This window comes from Xiphophorus couchianus, chromosome 23 (assembly GCF_001444195.1).
Source record: "Xiphophorus couchianus chromosome 23, X_couchianus-1.0, whole genome shotgun sequence".
Taxonomy (NCBI): Eukaryota; Metazoa; Chordata; class Actinopteri; order Cyprinodontiformes; family Poeciliidae; genus Xiphophorus; species Xiphophorus couchianus.
The window spans coordinates 14,121,893-14,139,261 of record NC_040250.1 but is presented as its reverse complement, the minus strand read 5'-3'; the positions used below and the strand labels follow the sequence as shown (position 1 = coordinate 14,139,261).

At 37.7% G+C, this 17,369-nt stretch overlaps 1 protein-coding gene across 2 annotated transcripts in view; it reads left to right on the top strand.

Moving 5' to 3' along the window:
• The first annotated feature begins 7,085 nt into the window (after positions 1-7,085).
• Positions 7,086-17,369, top strand: part of mid2 (midline 2) — a 154,311-nt gene continuing 144,027 nt past the window's right edge. For both annotated transcript variants that reach the window (XM_028008933.1, XM_028008931.1), the window contains exon 1: positions 7,086-7,519. The gene's annotated coding sequence lies outside the window, so the exon portion shown is untranslated. The remainder of the gene's footprint in view (positions 7,520-17,369) is intronic.

The window sequence follows — 17,369 nt, the reverse complement described above, 5'->3', positions numbered from 1 at the left end:
CATAGAGATCATTTCCACATATATCTGTGATAATGGGAGAGGCCTGGGACGCATCATGGGGTTGCCAGTGTTAGTACTACTGGGAAGCCATATTTCAAAGCCTTTCTAGATTAAACATCATGACAACTGTGACAAACTCCAGTCTGCTAATGCGAAATGGTATCTGGGTGACGAGTTACAGTAAATGAATCTGAGTCTAAGTTAAATGTCACAGTGTACAGTTTGCACAGTGCATCAAAAGAAATCCGAGTGTGTTTGAGTGTGAGTGGGACTTATAGATATCGAGCTGTATGTACATATGGAGGAAGTGAAGTGCTGCTGGGTCACTCAGTGTGACAGAGAAACTATCTGAGGCCTCTGACTTTGATGTCTGTCCAACAGCCCAGCAGGATGTTCTTCTGTGACCTGCTGGTGCCGTTGGATTGGTCGCAAACAACATTTCTGTGCCGGACACTGCCATTTTATCTCTCTTCATGCTGTAATTGACAGTCACAATCAAATTCATCTTTGGCTGTTGTCTGTTTTGTATCACAGTGCCACTTCAAACAAAAGCTCTTTTCAGTCTTACTTCTGGCTGATCCTTGAAGCTCGTGATCTAATGCTTTTTCACACATATAAAAAGAACAACACAAAAAGTGTGCTTCTACAAAACACTAACAAAAATATCCTCTGAGCTATTTATTTGCCTCCTGCTGTTCTGTCATTTGCTCACATTTTTGTAACTTTTTCTGCTAATCTGTTTTTTTTTCTAAATGATATTCAGGGGTCTAAGCATCATCATTATATATGTATATATATATATATATATATATATATATATATATATATATATATATATATATATATATATATATATATATTTCTGTTTTTTTCCCCCCATCTCAGCTTCACATCTTTCTCTGAAGCATGTCTTCCACTCACGCCTGAGGCCAGAGGATTCTGAGGACAAATAAAAGTCAGTCAATGTGTCCCAGAGGACCTTCAGATTATAGGAGTCTTAGGGATCCATGCACTGGCTGTCACGACTCTCCAGGCTTGGCCCAGGAGAAATTATCTCAAGAGAGAATGAGCCAAACATCCTACTGCAAGAGGTCGATTCAGTCATGCCTACTGTGGCTACAAAGCAGTGTTACGTACTATGATTGATTTTAAACAGAAAAGCATCACATTTGAATTTAGTTTTCCATATTCTATGCACTTTCATCATTACCCAAGGGGCATTCACATGCAAAGGTAACACTAAGTTTTCTTTCCACTTATCATTCCCAGAATGTTTGAAAAAATCTAAGTCAAGAAGTTTCCTTCTGTAGGATGAAGACATTTTAAATAGTGCACTGTTTTTGTTGTAAGTAGAAGAGCAGACATCAAAGTGGACAATTAAAACAGCAGAACTTTAGAAGAAAGTATTTTTTTTTTCTTCTAAACTAGAGGAGAGAGTACTATTTGAAATACAAATTGCAGTTTGCACAATTAGGTCACACAGAACAGAAAAAGTCTGAAGTTAGAGCTTAAAAAATGTTCATTTCTGTGATGGCTCTCAATGTCGGGTAAAAAGCATTCGAGCACCTTCAGCTTTTTCCCACTTTGTTGTATTACAGCCACAAACTTTGTTGTATGTTATTCACAGTGATGTTAGTAATGCGTTATAGAGTAATATTTTTAATGAACATTGTCTTCTTGAAGAAGCTTACAAGTGGACCTCTTAATTAGAAGTCATTTATTCCTCTAAATTTCTTTAAAGCACAAATAGGATCACCATGTTGGATTGTAGCAGTAATTATTTCTCCAGCTACATGAATAATCTCGGTTTGATTGTTAAATTTGGTTGTGTTTTTGGCTTTACTAATGCTTTTGATAGAATAATATTTAAAAATCAAGTAAAAAAAGTCTCATATACAACATCCCATTTGCTTTGTAAATACTTTTTTGTTGCCTCGTTTGCGTTCATCTTTCTTTCTTCCTTTTTTGTTCCTGTGTCTCCAACTGCCATCTACATTCAAACCGTCTGTCGGTTTCATTTTCACATTTTCCTCAGTTATCTAACTCTGTCACACTGACAGCAACAGCCTTAAACCCCATTAAACCCTCCCAATTCAATTTCAGGACTGCTGCTCTGTTTTCCAGGCTGCTGTCAAGCTGGACTCTAGACAGGGCCGCAGGATAATCGGAGTCCCCTCCGGCTCATCTCATCTAGCATCGCCTCCTGGCTGGCAGGAACAGATGCCTGGTTATTCGTTTGAGGATTGTGTGACACAAGACCACTTCTCAAGCTTCTACAGATAATCATCCTAACTATGCAGGACAGCGGATAGGCGTCTTAACTTCTGTTTATTCTGTTTAAAAATAAGATAGAAAAATAAAAAACCTGAGCGCCTTAAATTGGTCTAAAACAGATTTCTTTTCAGAAGAGTCAGATAAGTGTTCTCTATTCTTGCAAAACTGAATGTCTGACTAATAAAACTGGACTTAGTTAAAAAATTTGTGGCAAGATATATTCTTTCTAAAATTTAATGAACACAGAAAACTGTAAATTAATGCTAAAGAATCTGTCAATATATTTTCTATATTACAAATAATAATTCAAAAGTGATCAGTATGAACAAATAGTATTTTATTTCACAATGGACTGCTTTTTCATGCATATCTCTGCTTGTTATACTATATGTGCTTATAGAGTTCACCGTTTTGGGGCTTTTTTATCCATAAAAACATATTCTTCACTATCACTCTTCCTCCTTTTAAGTATTTATGCATCTGTACGGCTTTACCCACATTTGGCTCACAGTCTGGACAGCGAGCTGTAAGAAAGCAGCTGGCAGCCTCTTTATATCAGCGCTGATCCTCAGACGCAACAGACAGCCAGACAAATAGCAGCCAAATCCTCAGAGCAGCTCAACAAAAGGAATGTGTTTAAAAACTTGCTGAAATGCTCATATACAGTTGGAGAGCAGCGATTAGTCACAGACAGTTACATAATCTGTGAAGGGCTGCATGAATGGATTCTCTGAACCTATTGTTCAGCAAAATACAAACAAAAAAATCATGTAGGGTAATCCGTAAAGATGTAAAAGTATTGCCGTTTACTTTTAAATACCTTAAAAGTGAAAGTCTAACTAAATAAATGGTACTTCTTCTGAGAGATTAGACTGAACTGAGTTTGAATCTTGTTTAAGTGAAACATTCTGGAGCCTTAAAACTTGAGTTTTCCCTGTGCAACTTCAGAAATGGGTCATTTGCCTGCGCCAAAATTTAATTAAGTATCCCACACTGTCCCATCTGTACCCAGCTTCATCAATTATTACTTCCCCTCGAACCTCAAGTTACACTTCGTCCATTAAACATTCATAAGCCCCGTAATGATTAACAATATGTTTGGGATAATCTCTATGCAAATTAAGGATGCTTTGTAGGAGATAATGCATTTTGAAACTTATCTCCACACTATGCTAAATGCTTTTCGTTTTTTTTCATTGATCTCCAAGGTTTCAGAATAAGTTAGGGCTGATATTTCCTTTAAAAAGAAAATATCTCATTTACTTTTCATTAGTAGGTGGAAAACAGAAGGTCAGTCCTATTGGAGAAATATGTTTATGTATATGCTAGCATTGCTAGCATTTTATGACTAGTTTACAAATTTGCAGTTGGAAAATTGTAAAATTCTGTACCTTTCTGGAGCCTTTACAGATCTGTGCTCTTGGAGTCAGAACTGGCTTGAAATACAGGAAAACATTAAATGCTTTCATGTTATTACTCCACTTTCATGGATACAATCTCTTAATACTTTAAGCGCCCATATCTGGAGTGCAGATAACTGCATAGTCTCAATCTGGGTGCAAAAGGTTAAAATTGATAAAAGGTTTTACGGAGCAACTTAAGACTGAACATACAAAGGTAGAAAGACAGAAGGCTTCTCTAAATGTGTGTCAGTATTTAAACAAGAAGCAGCTCTGGTTCATTCCATCCAGCACTTGATCAGTTGCTAGAAAATATATGCTGGTCACATTTAAACACTTAGCACTCGAACCCGTGACAGCCGCATCGAGGCCTTTGTACCTGGGTCGTATTCTCCACTCACAGCGCCACCGCCTACTTTTAAAATATTTTTTGGTTGCAGTTTTTGTAGAATGAGAGAAAAATGGAAGAAATTTTTGTTTTTTGTTCAGGAACAAAACTCGGCAACAATCAAACCAAACATCTTGATGTACATCATAAATGGAAGATAAACAGCTCTAATTTGTGGAGACATGAACAGCATAAACTGGCTGTCAGTTAACTATTTTTGGGTTTGTTCATGTTTGTAGTCATTGTAAATGTCAGGCTAAATCCCAAATAGCTCTTCCTACTTTAAAAGTCTACCTCTATAGTTTATGTGTTGATACAGAAGAGATTTAAATTTTTTTGCTCCAACTTTGTGAAATGTTAATGCTGTCTTTGCAAAAGGATAATTTACTGAGTATTTACTGTAGAGGCACCAACAACCAGCTCATGCTACCAAATTAACTTATTTTAGGGCTTTTTTCACATCTTTACCAGAGGGGAAAATGTGTAAGCCTTTTGTGACCTTGAAGCAACTGATGTTTAAAATCAGGGGTGACAGAAATTAAATGCAGCATAAGGTTCATAAGAGGACTCCAGACAAACTGTGACAATGTGAGATAGCAAAACAACATGTCTGTAACATGTATGGCAACTCCAGTCTTCTGTGCATCTGTCAATGTGTATTGATAAGGCAAATGCCATGATGTGAAATCTGCAAAGCTAGCAGTGGCATGTCCCCAAAGGAGCAGGCTGTTTAGCAGTCCTTCCACGCCAGAACAAAGTTCCACCATCCACTTTTGGTATTCAGTCCTGAGGACATGCTGAGCCCTGGAGTTCTACTTTAACACCTGCATACAGAGGAAGGTGAGAAGGAATCACAGCACGCCTCCTGCCCTCACCACCTGCTCCACCGCTTCATTCTTCACAAACAAATATTGAAAAAGCAAACTGGGAGGATGATTGTTGAGCTTTTCTAAGTACCGTCTGCCTCCGCTCCACTGAGGATCCTCTGTCTGATTACAGGACGACCATCAACGGTCCAAACGGACATTGATCCATGAGAAGGTTGGCCTGAATGTTCACATCGGGTAAAAGCACAACAAACATGGCACATCTCTCAAAATCCAATCAATAATTATCTGTGGTGGGGTGACATAATGAAGGTCACATTGTGTTGTAGGGGGGCTGGACAAATCTGAGCGAGAGACACAAAGAACACCTATCAGCTCTCCCCTCAGCATTAAGCTGTCCTTCTCATCTTAACCGAGCAGGCAACTTGTCACAGAGGAACTAATTAAGTTGGCAACAATCAGTGCGGCTCTGCCACAATTAGACATCGACCACATTAGCATTTAAAAGCTGCTTGAAAGCAGCAATTCAGCAGATAAATCTTTGTTCCTTATGCAGCTGAAACACACCAACATTCTCTCACCTGCAGGCAAAGAACAATCTTTTCTCATCCTGATCTTCAAAAGTATTGGATTATCTTTATTTAAAGAAGTTAAGTAGCTACATTTATCTTGACTGCATTTCTAAGTAATACTGATATTTCCCACCAGCTAACTACAGGGCATTCTTAGAGAACATTTTAAAGACAAGAGACAAGAGGGCAATAGGTATGGCTGCTCTGACTTCAGGACAGGGGAAATGTTGATTAGAATCAGCCAGACACTGGGATGTTTTTGTTTTGCTTCAGTTTTATAGCTCAGATACGGTCTGTGGCCCACTGACTTGCTCTGTGCATCTATTTTCTATAAATTTTCAGGAGGCATGTAAATTTATTTGTTGAAGTTTTATATTTTCTCTCCTTCTACAAGATTACATGCATAAGTATCTAATATATTGGGACAGATCAAAAACATGCATATAAGCGTGATTTTGAGTATTGAGTATCCAGCAATTTTTATGAATTGTATTGATTTTTTTGGCTCACTTAATTTTTTTAAAAAAATTTAATATATATAGCTCTGTTTATTGATTAAGGTTGCCAACTGATGACTCATCAATCAATCAAAGGAAATAAAATCTTATGTTGGCTGTCTAGCCAGCAGTTTAAACAAAGAAAATAGCTCAACATCTATTAGAGAATGTAGTTTGTACTTAATTTCATTAAAATAGCCATGAGCTTGGGGGTATGCTAAACTGCAAAGTCAGATTACAGGAAAGTACTACAGAATATTTGAGGAACAAGTTATGCATTTTGAAAAACTACAGGAAATTGTTGAAATGAGAATGTTGGCACGTTCTTCACTTATATGATGTTGAAAATATGCTCTGTAGTATTATTCCAAGATTTTGGTGCTTAGTTATATAAACTAAAGTAATTTTAGATGCTTTAATTTTCAATCTTTAGCTTTTAGTCTCCTCTAAGTTTTCATTTATTATGCTCTCCTCTGACTGTAAAAGTCATGCCAACATTTAATAAAATATTATTGATCTACTTTTCTTAACAAATGTCATATTTAGTTTTGCAGAGCCTCCACGGATTCTATCAGATTAAAGCTGAACCCATGTTAATGTTGCTTCCAATCAGAGAACGTTGATAAAATCAAAAGATTAAATTAAAACTAAATCTCCAATGGGCAGATGGGGCAAACATTTTGCAGTTCCAAAAAAGACCCAAAATAAGATTAAAAAATTTTGAATCCCAATGGCCAAAGATTAAGCATCAGCTGAATTAGAACATGTAGCCTTGAGTAAGTAACCTGAACTAAAATAAATGAACAGTATAGCATAAAAATAACTCAAATGATTTTGTGTAAGCGTATCTAGCATCAAGCAAACACTTACTATTTCCAGGCTACTTTAAGAATGACTTAAAATTATTTTCAGTTTCATTATTTGAAACTGCTGGTTTTCAAATAATGCCACTTTTTCAAATTATGCTTATTAGACTGCCAGTCACCTGACTAATTTTAGCAGCATCCTTTCTTGTAGAGAACGGAAAAAACTGTATTTTTGAAGTGGAAATAAATACCAATGACAGCGACACCGTGAGGCCACAGGGGGTGAGAGGGCGGATGGAGAAGGAGGAGTATGGGTGCGCACAGCGCGAGTTTGGTGCGCGGGCATGGAGCAGCGGTGAAACCGATCCCAGCTGCTGCCTTGTAGGGGAGTGAGAGTTATTCCTGTCCCCCTGTGGGCTGGTCACGTGTCCTCCAGGGAGCGTTTGGCTTGGGGACCACGTCGGGAGAGAGTGTAAGCGCACCGTTGCGCACAGCTGAGTTGGAGAGTAACGACATCCTCGAGAAGCGTTGACGGTCTGACGCGGAGGAACCACGACCAGTTTTGTTTTGGGGCGTAGTCATAATAATACTAATACTCCACGGGTTCTACTCACCCACTGCTACTATGTGGGTGATCCCTAAGTCATTGCTTCGTTAAAACTTCTCAGTGTAAGAAACTGTGATCTCCACGGCGAGCTTCTTCTCCTTCTTCCTCCTCTTCAAGTCGACATCCAGAGCTGTCACGGCAAGCGGAGGTAGGATGCGCTTCTTTCCTCTGCTTTATTGTGATGGGATGCACATAAGGACACAAACAGGCTAAATAATCAATTTTGTTTGTGCGGTGCAAACGCTGCCAGTGGGAAGCTTTTGATGCTGCATGAAACAACAAAACAGTGAGTACTGGAGAAGAGATGAACTCTTGCATAAGCTCAGTATACTGTAATGTCTATTGGGAACACAGTAGTTCTTTTTCCAAATGTTTCCAAAGAAACTGACTAAATTATAATTAGTCTTTCCAAAAATATTTAACTGGTCTTGAATTCATCATTATTGCTTAGCAGTAGGGATGAGCTGGTATGAGAGTCTCACAAAATAAGCTTGAGTAAAAATACCTTATTATGGTACTTGCACAGATGTTAATTTGGCAGTCCTCCTTTAGTATTCACACAATGAATGAAAATATTTCAGACTGTGGAATCTGCCTTGAATGCAAGAGGAAGGTATAGAAGCCATCTTTCAGCCTGCTGACTGACAGTGCACAGCACCAGGTTGGGAGGAGGCAGAGCTGCTCACCCTACCCTTCAGATAGGTTGAGAAAACACTGGTTGCTCTAACACTTTGTATTTCATATCAATAAAAGGACCAACCTCTATAATGTTATGACAGAAGCGTTAGTATAACTCGATGTTATAGTTTGTGTAACTTTTCCCCTTAATAAATGGAATCATTAAATTAAATTTAGTAATATTTGTGGAAATTAGGTTGACTTGTAGCGTTTAGTTGTGACAAAAAGTTAAGAGAAGAAATTGTTGGGGAGGCAAAAACATTTTCTGGTTCTGACACCTGTAAATGAAATGTACCAATACATTTTTGAATAAATATATATAAAAATGTAAAGACAGCACATTGTTCATAAATATCAGTGGAAACAAGAGAGTGATCCTTTTATTGTTAAAGTTATGAATTATAACTCTTAGTGGTATTTACACTATAACTTTAAACAAAAATGTAAAATGTTGGAGTTTCATTAAGTTCCATGCCATGACCTCACATTGTTTTTAGTCAACTGGGGTTACTTCCGAACAGCAGAATCTTTATTTTATGAATACAAGGGCAAAGTGTAATAGCATTTTTTTTCAGCCAGCTGCCAGTTTGTGTGCAGCAACAGGTGGGGAGAGGCAGAGCTGCACTGCCCTGTTCTTTAAACAGAAACCTGTGGTGACTTAAAGTCTATCCATGACACGTCTAAAAAAAAAAAAAACACTGATGGTATTGGTATTATGGAAGATTTCAGAAATGTTTTCACTTAATTTTTAAAATCTAGGTACATCTTGATCTAGATATCCAGATCTACTCCTAAGAAAGTCACCTTAGCTGAATCCCGTCCCACCCACTGCGTCAGTCAGAGAATGATATTTTGTTAGACAAAATAGATAGAAACAAGTTCAGAATGGATTCTGCACATATATTATGCACATATTTTTCTCTGACTTATGCAGAAAAAACATAAGTCAGAGAAGAGTAGTCATTATAGTAATTATGCAAAGTAAGATGAATATGACAGGGTGACCTTTAGGGATATTTCATCAGTTTGGCTCTAGTATTTGGTATGTTGTTGAGGGCATGCTGCTGGTGACACTAGAAACCAGAAAAAGGTTTGCTGTCAGAAATGCATAGTGTAAAATGTCAACTCCCCATCCATTATGCATTAGACCTGAACAAAACAAGTATGAGGAATGATGGCAGGAAGTGTTGCTTTTCTGTGTTTTAAAATTAGAGAACAAATAATTGGTTAGTGTAAGCTCATCCTGTAAAACACAGTCAAACAGATCTGCGTCTCAATCCAGAATATGATGTTTTGTCTCTTTCACGCTGATCAGTAGTGGGATATAAAACCACATTTAATGAACTGTTGTTTAACCGTCTTATAATAAAGATGAATGAACCCACTCTCTATGTCTTCCTTGTTACTGCCTGATCAAAGTAGTTAATGAGACAGGTCTCAGTGCATGGGGCCTGACACTCTCTGAGACGAGGCTGCTAGTTGGGTGAATACAGCTGACACGCTCATTCATCAAACATCCACAGGGTGCTGCCTGCTTTTTCATTCTATCCAGGCTTTTCTTATTTCTCTCTCATGCTCCCCAGTTGCAGCCTCAGATGATGATAATTAAGACATTATAAAGATGACAGAAGCTGTGCCTTTTCTGCTGGAAGGACAGGATAGCTGTGTCTACGTGCTGGGATGATTATAGTTGTGGCAGAGAGTTGGACGGAGGATTGGAAATTGTTGTTGCAGCTGCAAAGACTTCCAAGAATAGTTAAGTAGTGTACCTGTTTGGCTTCGTAAACATTGTCCACCACACTCCCTGGAAAAGATGTGTAGAAAGCATTAAAGGAAATGCACCATTTATTGCATTAATATATTGTCACACAGAAAAAGTATTACATTAATAAATTATCTGGCTTTATTCATCAAGTTTGAGCTCACAAGAGAAGGAATTTGACTTTGGTTCCATTTTGTTCTCAGTTGAAGTATTTTAAATATGAGAATTTGAGAAGGGAATTAAAAAAAATGTTGGTTCTTTTTTCTTTAAATATGTACATATATACTGCGATGGACTGGCAACCTGTCCAGGGTCTCTCGCCCCCGCCTCTTGCCCGAAATGTCTCTCTGGAGGTAGGCACCAGCACCCCTCACAACTCTACTAGGGACAAATTATTTCCATGTTGAGAAATTATTTTCCATATATCTAATAGAAGTGGGAATCTTTTACTAGCTCACAGTTTGATAATCAACGTTTTGGAGCCACGATTTAAGTCAAAATCGAATTTTTGATTCAAAAAGATAATTCATAATGATTTCTGCTTCAATTTATAGGTGTGCAAAGGATCTTTATGATCTACTATTGTCTGCCTTGCAGGGCAGAATGACAAATGGAGACATTAAAGTATCTTTTTCACATTTATTAGGTTTTAAACATTAATCCATTCTTAGATGGATTTACTCCCTCCCTGCATTCTCCATTTTACTTTAACAAAACTGTCTCCTTTGTGTACAACAGGGGAGATTTCTATCCAAAAGTTTTTGGCCATTTCACAGTGTAGTTTAGTGAAGAGTTACACAAGTGTGCATGATTATTTACCGCATCAGATAAATGCTTTTTAAAAGTATCCATGCCTCCTGCGGCATAGTGGAGGTAGCAAAAGTTGAAGCAAAAGATCAACATTGCTTTGCAAGCGCTTTTTTGCATAAAACATGGCCAAAAACGTCTGACCAATCACACATCACACCACACAGAGCTCTGCACAGGAGGCTCCGCTTTACTTTGGATCAGCTGTAGTTTGGCTCTGCACATTTGCAGCATTCCCAAAGCGCACAGTCTTCACTTTGCAAACCACGGTGAAACTCGTGAAGCTCGGTCTTCTCAGGCATTTTGTAAAAACCAAAATGAGTCCAAATGTTTACCACAGTGGTGATTGAATCTCTCTCTCTCTTTCATTTTTGTAGTTTGTTTTTGTGCTTTCCATGCATGCGTATATTCCAGTACTGGCTGTGAAATGACATCAGGATGTCCCATATAGTTACAAAATGGAGTATTTTATGTTGATTCTGTAAATAACAATCATGATTCTAATGTGAATAATTTTTTTATCACAGTCCTAAAAGTTAACATACTACGCTATAGAAAATTAAAGAAATTTCTATCAGAATACATCCTACACATAAATGTGAGGTTATCTGCTTTGCAGAATGCAGCTGCAGCCTGAACATGCGTTGTTTCTGATGTGGGTCTGCCAGTGGAGCATTATATTAGTGGCTGCAATGTTCATTCAAATGTAGGGAGGGGGTTGATGGAGTTAGAGTGGGAAAAAAATCTATGAATATATCATTGTCAGTGCTGGCAGATAGATAGAGTTGGAAAACATTAGCATATTTGGTATAATGGAAAATCCAACATTATGCAACTTTACTTTTAATCTGATTATTTCATTGTGACCTCTTCTTCTGCTGTAGGTTAATAGACTTTGTGTTGATAATAATAACCGCTGCCTAATGTTCAGATACTCATGTTTCTCTCAGCATTTGCTGGCATCAATATAATGGATTCAGTAGCCAAAACCAAACACTAAAGAATGCTGTTGGCATATTTTAGTTTCAAGCCAAACATAAAATAAATGTTGAGTTTTTGTTCTTGTTTTATATTTTTTCAGTTGTTTGGCGCAAATGAACTAACTAAAATTTGATTGTCTTATTAGGAATACTTAATTTTGAGTTTTCTTTCATTGGTGTCCTGAACCACCTGAAAGTTTGCTTACACTTATTTTAGTTTGTATGTATGTTAAATTTACTATAAGACAGGGTTTGGATATTTTCTTATTTAATAATTTAGTTTAGTTTGACTGGGAACTGAATCATATCAAGTTTATTAGGTCATTTCCAGAGAGTTTCTTCTGCATGAATTTGTGCCAGTAGTAATTTTTATATCCAAACAATGGGTTACCTTAGGACGGTGGGATACTGAGGTCAGTCAGTCGCTTCTTTGCCAACACAGCGGCAAAAACACATTGAAGCCTCCAGTCGACATCACACTATTTAATCTCAGCACTCATCAGGGGTTTAATATTCAATTATGAGGGTCCTCCTGTTCAAGCTGTTTTTGGATGACTGATGGAAGTCCCCACCTATCGATAAGTGGGCATCTTATCTTAATAGGCTCACAGTTTGCCCCTGAGAGAAGAAGAAAAACAAGACAGATGGCTTGTAGGACTGCTTTACTGGTGCGGTCAAAACTTCTTTGCAGTTTTATCTAATTAGTGCATTTATTAGATTTAGAAACAGGAGAACATGTGAGGATGTGGGACCAGTAAGACTAAGTTTAAAGGGCCTTTAAAAAGTCTTTATCTTTTTAAAAATAAATTATGCTTAATAGAATAGAAGAAATAAAATGAATGTCCAAATGTGTTCTTTCAGAGTGCTTAATGACAGTGTCATCCCCCTGCCTCTTAGAAAATAACTGTGACTTTGTGCCAAGCTGCTATGTCCAGCTGAGTCTAAAGAAGCACAGGTCTCCCAGCGTTGGGCCGACAGAGGCAAGACAGTTCAGTTTTTGCCCTAGTAGAGTGTTGGGAGAGCAGTGTCTTTCTCCTCTGTCATCTTATGGCAGACAAGGCTCCTCGGTAGATAGGTATTGAGACCTTGCTGGAGGGCCATCTCTTGAGCTGAAAGCTGGACCAAGCTGTCAGTCAGATTAGCACTTAGAGGCATCGATGGGTGTGCAGCCGTATGAAAAACCTACAAATCCCCAACTCTGAAAATACACAGGCATTCACAGCCTGCCCCCGAAGAACGAAGGGGTGAGATGAAGCCAAATCACAAGAGGCTGTTTTCAGATAAATTCCTCCTTTGGGAAACTACTGTGTCCTTCATGCCCTTCATGCACATGTGCATACAGTTACACACACAAACACACGCCTACACATCCTCCCCCTCTTTTTAATCGGAAGGGGAAAAACAAGAACATATGGTTTACTATGCAGAGTACAGATCCCATAGATGAATTTATAGTAGACCTTTACTGTCAGGAGTAAATAAAGATCTGCATAAATGTGTCTGTCATTATACAACTGCCACATTTGGTTGAATGAATTTACCTTACTTTGACCTTATGAGATTGACCCTCAGGAAACTGCTGGATGATATTTTCAATTAGTGAATAATGATGACAAACAGCTGAAATGACAACAGGCAGAAAGAAGGCAGAACACAAACTTAGCCTGATTTTAATAATCATACTTTGATGAGTTCTTTATGAATTGTTTATTGCCTGATTAGTTTATCAATTTTCACATATGAGCTTCTAACAGTTTCATTAGAGTAGCTTCATAAAGATAATTGAATCATTTTTTTCTATTGTTTACTCAATTATGTGCTCATATTGGCAGCTGCAGTTTCTCTCTGTGAGTTAACTTTGTTTAAGTCAGCGATGGTTTGTTTACATATGCTCATTTCCATTAATTTCTTTCCAATACAGTGTAATAGAGGGAAGTAGTTTGTTTATAAATTGAAGCAATAAAGTTGCAATGAATGAGCTACTTAAGACAAAACAAAGTTAACTGGCAATCTATAGCAGACTCCTGCTCGGTCAAATTAATATGGCCTTAATGTCATTTTCATGATGGCCGTGGTGTAGACCAGGAATCCATTAAAACTTGCTAAACAATATCTGTTGGATTCTTCATTAGATTAACTCACAATATTGCCAGAAGCATTACTTTTCTTTTCTCTTTAGGCTGATTTAAGCTTTTTGTCTTGCTGTGAGAGGGCAGTGCCTTGCAAAAGTAGTCATACCCATGGAGGTTTTCACAATTTGACAACCACAAATTCTTCTGTTTTAGTGGGACAGAAATGGGACATTTGGGCCCACAATCAAAACACAAATCAAGACAAGCTGCAACCGTGTCTTTGATGCAACAAATTGATGTCATTCTGCAGAGTCAGTTGATTGTGTAAATGTTAAGCTGTAAAATGTTGCAATGTAATTCTTTTAAACTGGAGCAGACGGTAGTAGTGTGTCCTGTGTTCAGAGGAGGGGGTGTAGTTAGCTTTGAATTACATGTGTTACACTGGGGTAAGGTTGTATTCTAAACAAAAATTAGCAGCTAGCTGTGCATAAAGTGAGTGCATCAACGGTATCATTCCTGTATCCCTGAAGCATCACCAAAGGGAGGAGGCAGAAGAGTTTGATGTTTTTCACAGATTCTGTCTCATTGTGTGCATAGCTACAGTTTTAATAAATATGTAAAAAAAACAAACATGTTTTTCCAAAAGTTATGTACTGCATCTTTAATAGCAGTATTTAATTTAGTATCAGATACTTTGCTTTGTTAGTGGCATAACAAAAGCATCCAGTTGAGGCTGTTCTGAGCAGAACAGTTCAGTTCGGAGCAGAATTGAAGAAGACAGTGTCCTCTTGGTGTCGGCTGTCACCATTTGTTACTTAGAAACATTAAAGGTCGTGCCAGGTGCAAGGATTGGCATCTTTACCTAATTTACTGTGAAATATCATTCCTAATTTCTGTCTTGCTGACCTCTGCTGTCAGGCTAAAGGTACAGATTTCTTCAGAGATACAGGCACAATCATTCTCGGTTCTTTTGCTTCTCTCTTTCTACTCGTGCTCCACCTCCTTTCAGCCTTCTTAACTTACTGTGGATTTCTCATTTAGATTTATGAGACACATCTACACCCCCTCCTACTGACAAACATGATCTAAATCTCTCCTTTGTAGTTTATAATCATCTCCCTTGCAGGGTTTATGTAGCCCGTTCAGTTCTGCCAGTTTAGCACCAGATTATCTGCTTTGTGTCCACAGTGTTGGAAGGAATGTTAATTGGTAGGTTGCAGAGAAGAAACTATTTGTCATATGCATCTTGATTTAAATTAGAAGATCTCACTTTTTTTTAATACACCAGCAGTAATTTCAGAACTTCATACAATGAATTTATGCAGTGGAAGAGCTAACTCTCTTGCTTGGCTTCTGCTTTGTTTTAAGTGCATTTTGGATGTTTTGTTCTTTTGGGTATTTTAGCCTTTTGGGTTGTCTGTACCAGACACCCTAATGATGGACCCAGGAATGTGTCCAAATTGGGAAAATCTCAACTCTGCCAGGACTGATGATCTGAAACTGCAGCATTTTCTGCAAGCTCTAAAAGGTCACAGAATCAACAATACTAATATCACATGTCAGTTCACGTCTTCTGTTGATTCAGGCTGTAACAGAGCAAGAGAGAAGAAAACTTATAGAAAGTAACAGGAAGGTTTACATGTTACAAAGACATTGCCCTGTTTCGTTCATTTGTCATGAAACAAACAAAGGGAATATATATTGAAACTGATGTTTTAGTAACCAAAGGAGCTCTTATTGCTAATATAAGATGCTTCATAAACAGCTTAATGTTCATCCAACTACGTATACATCCATTCTGTTTATCCATCCTTCTATCAACATCGCATTGAAGAAAGGCTAATTAACTTTCCTATAGAAAAGTATTTTTGAATTGACTTGAAATAAATATTTTCAATGTAGTTTAATTACAGTACCTAAAGAGAGATCAGAATGCACATCAACAGGTCAGAGCTTTATAATAATTGGAAAATGGTAACAAATCTGTGATTGATGGATTTCTAATTTCACGTTGCCACTTTCTAATTGGAGACTTTTACCTGAACATATGAAGTCACGAACCAGGGACATTTTTTATCTGATCAAAAGATGCATTGCTATTTTATATTGAAGGTTATCTTAAATATTACCTTACTTAGATTTTTACCTTGGAAATGGTTTGGCTGGACATTACTTCCTGAACAAAATAAAGTTTTACCTTGCTAAAATTGAGGGCACGACACCGTACTTCTCTGAAGTCATAAGAGATTTTTCACATTTCCAGGTTAAACCTGAGAGTGCCGAAGGGTTTAGCTCTGACCTTGGGGATCAAATCAGATACAAAACCTCAATCGACCTAAGGCTGCACTTCTCAGCTTATCACTTTTATTGCTCCTCCTTCCCTCCCAGCCTTCACAGGGTTGACTTCTTGTCGAAGAAGAAGTGCTCATAAGTGTTGTTATTTAATTTTTTTACAGAAAACTGTTGGACAATTAACTTTTTAGAGAAAAGCTTTGCATGTGGACCAGTGAGATAACATTTTATTGTACATTCAAGCCCTAAAAGTGATATTGAATCAGCCCTCCGATTACAGGAGAACGCTGGACAGACTCCAGCCTTCTACTGTCCTCCTCCACCACTGGCTTTCTCATAAAGCAAATAAAGAATTACTGTTGCAACATGGCATTTTTAGATCTCATTACTGAATTCCTCATCTCACGAGAAAGGAAACCAGCTCTTAGAAAACCCCAACAAAAGCAATACTCTCATAACCCATGCGACCCAACCTCAGCCTCATGGGAAAAAGTCAGTCCTGCGCCCAATCACACTACCCCCACCGCTGCCACTCAGCAGCATTCGTCAGCTGTGTTTAGAAGGTGATCTAACATTTAAAAAAGTTCTTCAACTTTGTTTGGTTGGTGAACAGGAAAACCACCGTGGTCCCCTCTGAATGTAGGTGGGAGTTGTCTTTCTGCCCTTTATTTACACTGAGATATGAAACTATAATGAATTTGACTGTGTTTGAATGAGTCCGGATAATTACATCAGGACTTTACGTGAAAATGTTATCACAACGCTGCTGTTCTGAGTATCCACATAATCTCACTCTATACAAATTCACTTTTGAATTGAGTTACACAAGTGGGTTTTTGCAGGTTGTTTTTCTTTGATTTTTTTTTCTTTTCCCAAGAGATTTAATACATTCTTGTTCATTTCATGTCCTGCAGGCGGAATGATAAAAAAGGTCTTTCGCTGAGGCTGAACAGCTTTTTTCACACATGATTTAAGACCCTTTTCTTTTTGTATTGAAGAGAAAGACATTTCATTTCACTTACTTTGTTGCTATGGTGTTATGGGGATAAAGCAATGACAGCTTAAAATAAAAATGAAAAAAGATATTGGCATGGCAAAACATAATTGAAACTGCAAATATTAACATCACCTTTATATTGAAAGTGAAGCAAAAATTGCTTGTGAAAAAGATTCAGTGTGACTGTGATTATATAAAATATAACAAATAACTCGCTTATTTTAACCCTGGAATGTTTTTTGTTTCTGTTGTTGACACAGTTTCAACTCTCTGCCACAGCTTTGTTGTCTGCAACTGGGATTCAGAGCTACATATTTTACACGTCAGTGGACGGCACTTGTACTGACCAAGCTACCAACAATTCAATGACTCAATCCAGTTTCGTAGCAAAGGAAAATGAAGCGGTTCCT